Below are 9,729 nucleotides of genomic sequence, written 5' to 3' on the forward strand. Positions count from 1 at the left end.
GCATGTTTTGCAATCAGATAAAATGAACATGTTTGTAAAGAAGGTTTTTTTTTTATCTAGGAGCATAATTCCCGATAAATATTGTTAAAAATGATGCCATTAATAAAAATGACAGTGGCTAATGAACTGAGGGACGTGATAACAAATTATTCTTCCTGACGCTTACTTGATAAAATTGAATTATAAGTCGTATCCAGATAATATTTAATTTTTATGTACATGTATTTATGTAACGAATTCAGAAACAATTATTAACAGCACTGAAATGTTATTATTCTTTTCTCTTTTTCTCGTTATTTTAAAACTGCCCAGAAATCATTTGAATGTAATTTTCCATTTGTTTTTGTTGCATTTCTGACGAATCCTAATCTGCGTTTTGATTTACGTAATATTCTGCAAAAAGTCAATCAAGTTTCGATTGTGAAATCGATCAATCATTTTCTTTTTTAATTTATACGCAACTTTTATAAATATTTCAAACTGCTGAGAGATCAAACTATTTATAATTGGAGGATTGTATAAAGCTATTAAGTTTATAAGCCACCCCCTCTTGTCTCCGTAAAATACGCTAAAGACAGGGCCTGTTTTCTTGTACACAGTTTTAGACTTTAATTCTACGTCACCTTTTTGTTTAATATCGTGATGAAATTCTGCATAATTTGGACCTTATCAGAACAAAATTTTCCGATTTCCGATCATAAAATTAATTAGTATGCTCTTATGGTTCTTATGGTGATACAGAATTAATTTTGTTTAAAATGAAATGAATTTATAATTTAATAATAATTTCATTTTCTCTATCATCTAGTTTCAATTTTCAGACCCACTTATGATTAAGAATCATTGATCCGCCCCGCGCTTTTCTTTTATCAACTTCATTGTATGCACTGAGGCAGAACCATGGTAGGTTCTAGTTTATTTATCTAATGTAATTTGCAGTGGTCAGCTTAACAATAGGTCCTATAATTGCCTATTGTTCTCTGTCTGCGTCTGACCATTGGTGTTAGGACTAAATAAACAACTGACTGACCACTTGTAACAAGACTGTTTTCACATTCACTATGAAATATCAGTTTAATTGATAGTATAGATATGCTAGAAAACTTTAATTTAAAAAAATATCCCCCCCCCCCAAAAAAAAAAGTGAACACTGAAAAACAATATATTTACAATTATTACTGCTAATTTGTACATAATCCTTGCTAATACTTTCAACATCGATGTTGTTTCTTAGGCGCTTCTTTAAGGGGTGAAACGCATGAATTAAAAATATAAGTTTCGGCTATACAATTTCTGTTTTAAAAATATCATATATTTGTAATGTGAAATGCATTGAAAAGCAAGCACGAATGCTTATAATCCTCTTATTCACTGGTACATTGAAATAAGCAGTCATTAAAATAATTCGAGTCCAAGAGAGAGAGAGAGAGAGAGAGAGAGAGAGAGAGAGAGACATAATTACACTTTATATTATGCAAAATAAATGGTTAAGAAGTTATTTTAAACAAAGGTCAGCGAAAACAGTTGAGAAATAAGGATAAAAAAGGATCCGTACATGAACCAAAATCTTCCGTCAGCTTTATATCAAAATCTACTAATTTAAAATTTACTCTGCTTTATATGCAGTTTGTATTGTACGCTAATTGATGTGAAAAAAATTCGGAATATAAAACACCTGGATATATCTCTCAAACCTTTGGAAAAAAGAAGATAATTCAATACTAAGTCTTTATTAATTCCTGAAATGCTATAAGTCGTATCATTTATTTTGAAAATTTATTTTAAATTGTTTCGTATCAAACTCAGTCTTTCTGACTATAACCTCAAGAACATACTTAGACACAAGACAGGGCACGGAAATATGCATGACTAATTTTTTTTTTCTCAAACAAATCAGAGCGTCAAAAAAAAAAAAAAAAAAAAAAAAAATCTGACTTTTTAAAAAGTCTATTCCCCCATTTCCTCACCCTTAAAACGATGCTAAGTATCGGGGTTAGAAATAAAAAAAAACGATAACGTTTACCCATGATCTATTCTGCATCACAGAAATCAGCAACATTTATGTACATGATTCCACAGTCCACGGGCTCCTGATCAGATCAAGATCCGGTATACAAATTGGCGCAACGAACTATCATGTTATTTTCAATTTATTCTCAGAAATCAAACACCGAAGAGGTTTTTTACCTGCGATGATAAATTTCTGACTCCATTATAAATACCAAGGCACTGCAGATGCATACACTTTTTTGTCCTTTAAAAATTGAAAATTGTGACACGTGCGAATATGAATTACGATTCTCCCGGCATGTAGACTGGCCCGAAGATGTAAAAGTTTATATTGTTTGTAAATACATGTAATTAAATAAAGACATGACAGTAATATCAAAATAATCAAACATTTAAAATCAATAATTTGATTATTTAACATAAATTAGAGTGGGTTTTCAATTTTCCCAACACCAACGCAAGCTAAGCGAGATCGACGTCTGATATAATTCTTTGATCTGTAATTAAGGACAAATGGGTTGAAATTAAAGTCCCTTGCATAATTGATTGATCTTTTATTAGAATTCATTGAACACAGTGAAAATAAGAATTAAATCCTGTTATACTGTTAAAGAAATTTATATTATATATATATATAAGAGTGCATGAATGAAATCTTTTAACATGTACGCTGCTTCGGGGGGGGGGGGGGGTAAAAATTATATTACCGTGTATACATACATCTACAATGCAAAAAACGCCAAACCAAACGGAGTTGTTTGCATTCGTTATTTGACACATGATATGAATGACATGATATGACGACAATGCTGGGGAAAGGACTTCCCCACCAATACCTGTTAATGTCATGTCAATGTGATACATGTACATTTATTCTTCGTCTAACAGTATGCGATAAATATCGTAATATCTTAAATCCTCAATCTAAAATGTTTACTTTACGAACTCTATGCTCTTTACTACGTTATCATTATTCTAGACATAAGTATCGACAGCTAGCACTATGAACGTTAACAGTAAACGAAGACTGTTCTTCAATTTAGTTATTTATGATAATTTTATGTGCTGATTTACTGCAAAGAGAATGGAAACACAAATTCTAAATTAATTTAAGATGAACAAATATAAAAGCAATTTTTTGTAAACGTGCATTTTAGTATATACACGTCATATATATGTATATTCATCCCTGACAATTAGAAATACCCCCCCCCTCCTCCCCCCAAAAAAAAGGAATGAAAGAAATTAATATCAAATACTGAGTAACTTTTTTTTAATTGCCAGACATGGCAAAATAATTTTTAGAGTCTCCATTTCTTGAAATTGTCGAACGTGTTCAATATATTTATAACACAGCTACAGTGTATAGGCCTATATTGTGTTTCATAGTATGAACATCACAATCACTGACACAAATAACGAATTCGTTTTAACTAAAGATTTTTCCACTAATCTAAAAATATGTCAAGCTACAGTAAACATAATCCATTCACATTGATCAAAATGTAGAAGTCAAGTCACAACAAAGTATTACTGTTACACTGTACACTATTACGTTAGACTGATACAGCTAACCAGGTCCATTTGCATCGTCACTGTCACCACCGCGATCAAAGAGAATCCATACCATTTTCTGTTTTTTAGCATGAACAAGTGGCTTGCTAAGTCTGCTTACATGGAAAAGCTGTCATCTAATTGGATTGTCTTCCTACTAAGGATTTCGGGAAGAAAAAAAAACACTGACAATCACTACGTACGTTATTGATAATGGAAGTTGTATTACCAGATTATTTACAGCCTCAATCACAGGAGTTCGCAATTTTATTAATAAAGTTAATTTTTATTATAAATAAAGTTAAATCATTTGATTGACCTAGCATCGATTGACCTAGCATGAGCTATATATATGTGTTAGCACAGCCAATATGCGAACGCATAGCTCATGCTTGGTCAATCGAGTGATTCTATTGACTATTGATAAAATTGCGAACTCCTGTGACAACCAGTGTTCACTGAATAATTAAAAAAAGTAATGAAGTCCCGCACAATCATGACAATTGCACCTTTTAGGATTCACAATGAGAAACACACACTACAGCTTGAACTTACTATGATACATTCAGAAAGATGATTATGAAGAAAAGTGCGTCCTCGTTTAATTCATCTGTCAAGGTCAGCCTCTTGCGATTTCTTTTGAGGAGTTTTTCCGGATCTCGATCCCGTAACATTATGATGAAACATGTGATGTAGTTATACTATATTTTTAAGAAAATCAAAACGGTGTCTAAAATAAGCAACCCCTTGATGTTTTTTATGAAACATTTTACTTACTTACTTAGTCCTCTTCGTGCTGGTTTACACATACATTTCTGGTGAATTTTTCATGTACCTTTCTAAACGTATATATTTCGTAGGGGGAACTCAAGATGAGCTTCTTGTCTGTCAAATATTGTTGTTCTAAGTAAACGTGTTTTGATAATAAATATTTGACTTTCGATTTAATTTTCTATTGTATAAAATACCCCCCCCCCCGAAATTTCCATATACAAAATAGATGTCGCACTTCTTGTCAACCAAGCCGGAATTAATAGGTTCGATATATCTGTAATTCATCTCTGTTTAATAGTAAACTTGTTCCCTCATTAAACACAAAACGTCAGACTTTTTAAAAAAAAAAAATGGTGGCTTGTTTGCTTTGCCCCCTAGAAAAAAAAGACAGAAAAAAGGGTTTTCGAATGAATTTTGCTTTAAAATTATATACAATAAGTAAGTAAGTAAATATTTTATTATACATAGTGACTTGTGTATACAATAATTTTACGTTCATTAGACAAATAAGCATATATGTACAACACCCGGCCCATCGGACCTATAAATCACTTTTAGCAATATATATTAATTACATGCGTTTGATTTTTCTTTGTCTTACAGTGTATATTATATGCATTATATTTGAAACTCGCATTTTGACGTGGGAAATGAGTTAATAGATAACTGAATAGAACATTTAAATCGTTATTTTGTAAATTTGAAATGCCAATATTTCTTAGAAAATCATGTCTACAGTTTTTATACAGATTACACCATTCACTGTCTGTTCGGCAATTACATATAATTTACTTGTGTCTCTTTTGCATAAACTGATCTTGTATTATACGTTTAATATTGAATTTCTCCGATTAAAATTAATACTGACAGCATGCATTTAACCTGGGGGGGAATTCTGAACCAAGTTATATTGAAGCAAATAAAACATAACTTTGACCCCCCCCCCCAAAAAAAAAAAGCGTGGATCCCACCACGAAATAGGTTTTTTTCACGTTAAGGAAATGGAATTTGCGTTATTTTTTTTTGGAATTGGGGTGGAATATCCCCCCCCCCTCCTTGAAAAATTCTTGGATCCGCGCCTGGACAGCATGTTATTAAATGTAAAATATGATTGTCAAAAAAATGTTAAAGTTGAAGATAATGAACAAAGGTCGATTGAAAAAAAAAATAATCGGTTGACAATAAAGAAAATGAACAGTGTTACCTAAAGATACCATGTCATTAGATACTATGACAGACCCACTGCTGTCGTATACAGCTATGTTCATTTATTAGAATGGTTACATGCACCAAGATTAAAAGACTTTTTTCTCGCTGAGCAGGCAGAAAATCTAAATAAAATAAATTTTACATTCCTGTATCGACGCGGATTACTTTTCAAATATTTGCATCGGTGAGATTTACTTACACCAGGGACCTTTATATTAAGGATATAGGTCATAAGTTACACGACGTGTTCAAGTTTATTAAAACACCATGGAATATATTTTACAAGCACATGTGGCCACTAGCCAGGAGCATATATATTAGTATATACATTTAGGTCTCTAATGTAGCCGTACTATAAGTGAATAAAATCTTCATTGCAGAATTATTGGTCGTAATGCATGCCCTTCCCAATTTGATGCTTTACATTAAATATTTTTTGAATGAATGAAGGAATAAACTAACAAATAAATAAATAAATAAATAAAAAATGAAAAAAATAATAAATAAAATTCATTAATTGATTTTTAAAAAAAAATTTTTTTAGCAATGATTTGTAAACTTTTCAGAATCACTGCATAACCCTATAAGTCTCTTAACAATTGTAAACATAATGAAATGTACGAATAAATTAATAATTATAACAGTTTTAATGTTTATAGCGTATTTTTATTATTTTGTCAGCAAGAAATGTACACTTCAGATAAGTCAACATTATTGACTATTTTGATATTTTCTTTGTGGCAATAACATATGCGTGAAGTTTTTGCCTAATGTGGATCACGAAACCCGTATCAGTTGACTTCAGTTGTATTACGATGTGTATAAACTAATGTTCAAAAGTTTCTCAAGGAAATAACCCTGTGTACTGAACTGACAACCTCACATCTTAGATAAACAGCGCCTCTGGAAGTGTGTATACCTCTTCCGTTTTGCTTCGGTGAACAATACAGGGGCCTACTGGGGCATATACTGTGGCATACCGTAGGTCACTGTAGGAAGCAGTAGCTATACTGGGGCCTACCGTAGGCGTACTGGGGCCTACTGTAGGTAACTGTGGCATGCTGGGGATACATACAGTGGCATGCTGAGAATTACTGTATAAGCAGAGGAGACATACCGTACCATACTGTAGATGTACCGTAGATAATTGTGGAAATGCCGTAGGTTACAGAGAAAGACAGGGGCTTTTCATACGGACAGGGGTTTTGAAAGCCAGTAGTGATATATATATATATATATATATATATATATATATATATATATATATATATATATATATATATATATATATATATATATATATATATATAAACCAGGTGTGTTTGTTTCTAAAAATAACTGAAATATTGAGGTCAAAGATATATTGGCTATGATTTTGTAGCAACGTTTTAAGTCATTTCTTTCAACGATAGGTCGTTCGTGTCGTTTTGAAGTTGATAATGACCCAGCTTGCTTCTTGGCTACGGACGATGACTCATCTTCTTGGTTTAGAACAATGGTAAAAAGATATTTAAGTTATGCAATAGTTTTATTACACTCTCATTATTGAAGTAAATGATTATTGTTGGAGTAAACATTATTTTTATTATAGTACAAATCTAAAACTAACATTATTTCAGGGAGCAACGCCTTCAAGTGGAACGGGTCCATTATATGCACATAAGGAATATTTCTATTTTTATTTCGAGGCTACTGATTGTTCAAAGGGGGGACATTATTATGTGTACGATGACAATGTTGAATTTGAGAGTAAGTATTATACGGTATTCTACTTCCCAGCAAATAGTATTTGAAATAACGATTGGATCCAGAATGCATGCATTTCTTAAAATAACTTTGAAATACAATTATAAAACGAAAACTAATATTAACACCGTAAATGATTCCAATGAAGCCAAAAAAAAAAAATAATTATGCAACAGGTCCTCTATATGATCAATCGACTGCAACTTGATATTTCTCTTAACAGCATTCACTGAATTATTTAGGATTATTTTTTTGTCATATGATACATATATATTTCTGATTGCTGAATTTTCTTTCAATAACACTGTCGTGTATTACCACTATCCCAATCTAATTTTGCACTTTTCGATTTTTATAGGCATACTTAAAATTTAAATTAAAAACCTCTCCTTCATCCCCTACGCACATCTACATGTACCCCCACAAAAAATCAAAACAAAGGACGCTCCAAAATGAAAAACAAATACACTTAAAATCAGTAAATTATGTACAAAATAATTTCTGTCATAACAGTTATGATTCTCTCCCTTTTCAGAGATTTTTTGGATGTAGTTCCTATGTACAATTAATTATGTGCACCTTGGGTATAATAATATATTTCAAATCTGCTGAAATATATCATATTGAATTTTCTTTTAAATTGTGTTCAATTGATGATGACTGACCTCACATGTCTTATTGTAATTGATCGTCTGCTTATTAACAAATCTGATTAATTTAAAAAAAAAGAGAAGTTAGTTGTCACATAGAAATTGTATTCAATATTTATATTTTTTTTTTTTCAATTAAATGTGATATGGATTATAGACGAAGCCATTTGTAAGTTGACGAGAAATTCATCACAAAGTATTAATTCATTATAAATGTAAAATTCAAAGAAAATAAATCATTATATGTATGTTACTTCTATCTATGCAGACAAGACGTACTGCCTTAGTTTGGCTTACCATATGTATGGAAGCGGTATGGGAACATTTTCAATCTATACATACAACAATGACCTCGGCTTTAAAGAACACTTTGCCGTCAGTGGAACACAAGGGAACGAATGGCATACCACTGACGTTAATTTGCCACTTAATAAAGACACTTGGGTAAAACAGACTTTCTTACTAATCACAGGCGACAAGATTGTATATATTACTATACTTTCTTTTTTCGATTATTCGGAAGGTTTAAGGCCGAGATTGAACTATATGTGATCTTGGCATTCTATTAATTGCATCGCACTGTTATTTGCTTTTTTCTATATTTAGATTGCAATTGCGGCAATAAGAGGAAACACGTACCGGAGTGATATAGCAGTCGATGACGTAATTCTCATGCCTCAACCATGTTCATAATGATGCCAAAGAAGAAAAACTTTTTTATCAATTTAGATTCCATTTATATGACTAATAACTAGAGAATTAGCATGTGTACTACTTTAATTATTATTTGTAACGCACCATATTGCTTGTGGTTTAATTTCACTGAATAACTTTAAGATGGGCTTGCTTGATGTATAGGCGCGTATTTATTGTTTATTTTCCGTTTTTATAAATAGATTTTTCCAACATTTGTTATCGTTGGACTTTCATCTCTTATCCATAGACTTATTATTTGTTTGATGTAACCTTCATATGTACTGGGCTAAAAACAAGGGTTTTTTTTTTACTCTAAATCTTTCGAGACTACTTTTCGAATATATTCCTTTTTCATATTAAATGAACATTTTTTTTCAGAAGTTAATAGATATATCTTTTTGTCATATAACATAAAGAAATGACTAAGCATTACTTTACTGATTATCTTCCTATTTTCCAGTTAGCAAACTATCATCAATATTATTATTTCTTTCATTTTTTAACATTTTTCAAACACCAGTCGTTTTCTGGCATCGCAGTAATCATTATCATAAAATTTCGCTTCCTATTCCCAATTTACTTACTTTTTTCCAGAAAAGAGTTCATTAGATCAATAAAAAGGGCTCATGTTTGGTGTGTCCGGTCGAACTGGGATACTAACTCCTGATCCCACCTGATCCCAGGGTCTGTAATTGCCCTGTACACCATTCGAATCCCAGCTGTATTTATGAGATTGATTACTGTTCGTTATTTTCACCTTTTATATATATAATTCTATGTAAGCATCCTGAAATTTTGACAAAACTACCATGAATACTCATAGAACCTTTTTTTTTCTCTCCAGAAAACCGTTGGTGCAATTGTATTGTATCAATTATAGATATACCAATTTTCTTTTTAATGGTTTGAGAACTCATTCTATGTTTTTCATTTTATATTTAATATTTACTCGGAATAAATAATATCAATATTGAATATGTACATCTTGTACTGTATCTCAAACTCAGTGTTTCCAATTTCATTTTTCTTCAGGTTCCAAAGATTAAATTGTGAATGTCTACTATGGGGAAAAATCGAAACTCATAGGAAG

This window comes from Saccostrea echinata, unplaced genomic scaffold (assembly GCF_033153115.1).
Source record: "Saccostrea echinata isolate AGI-Se365-2 ecotype Australia unplaced genomic scaffold, CSIRO_AGI_Sech_v1 ptg000058l, whole genome shotgun sequence".
Lineage (NCBI taxonomy): Eukaryota > Metazoa > Mollusca > Bivalvia > Ostreida > Ostreidae > Saccostrea > Saccostrea echinata.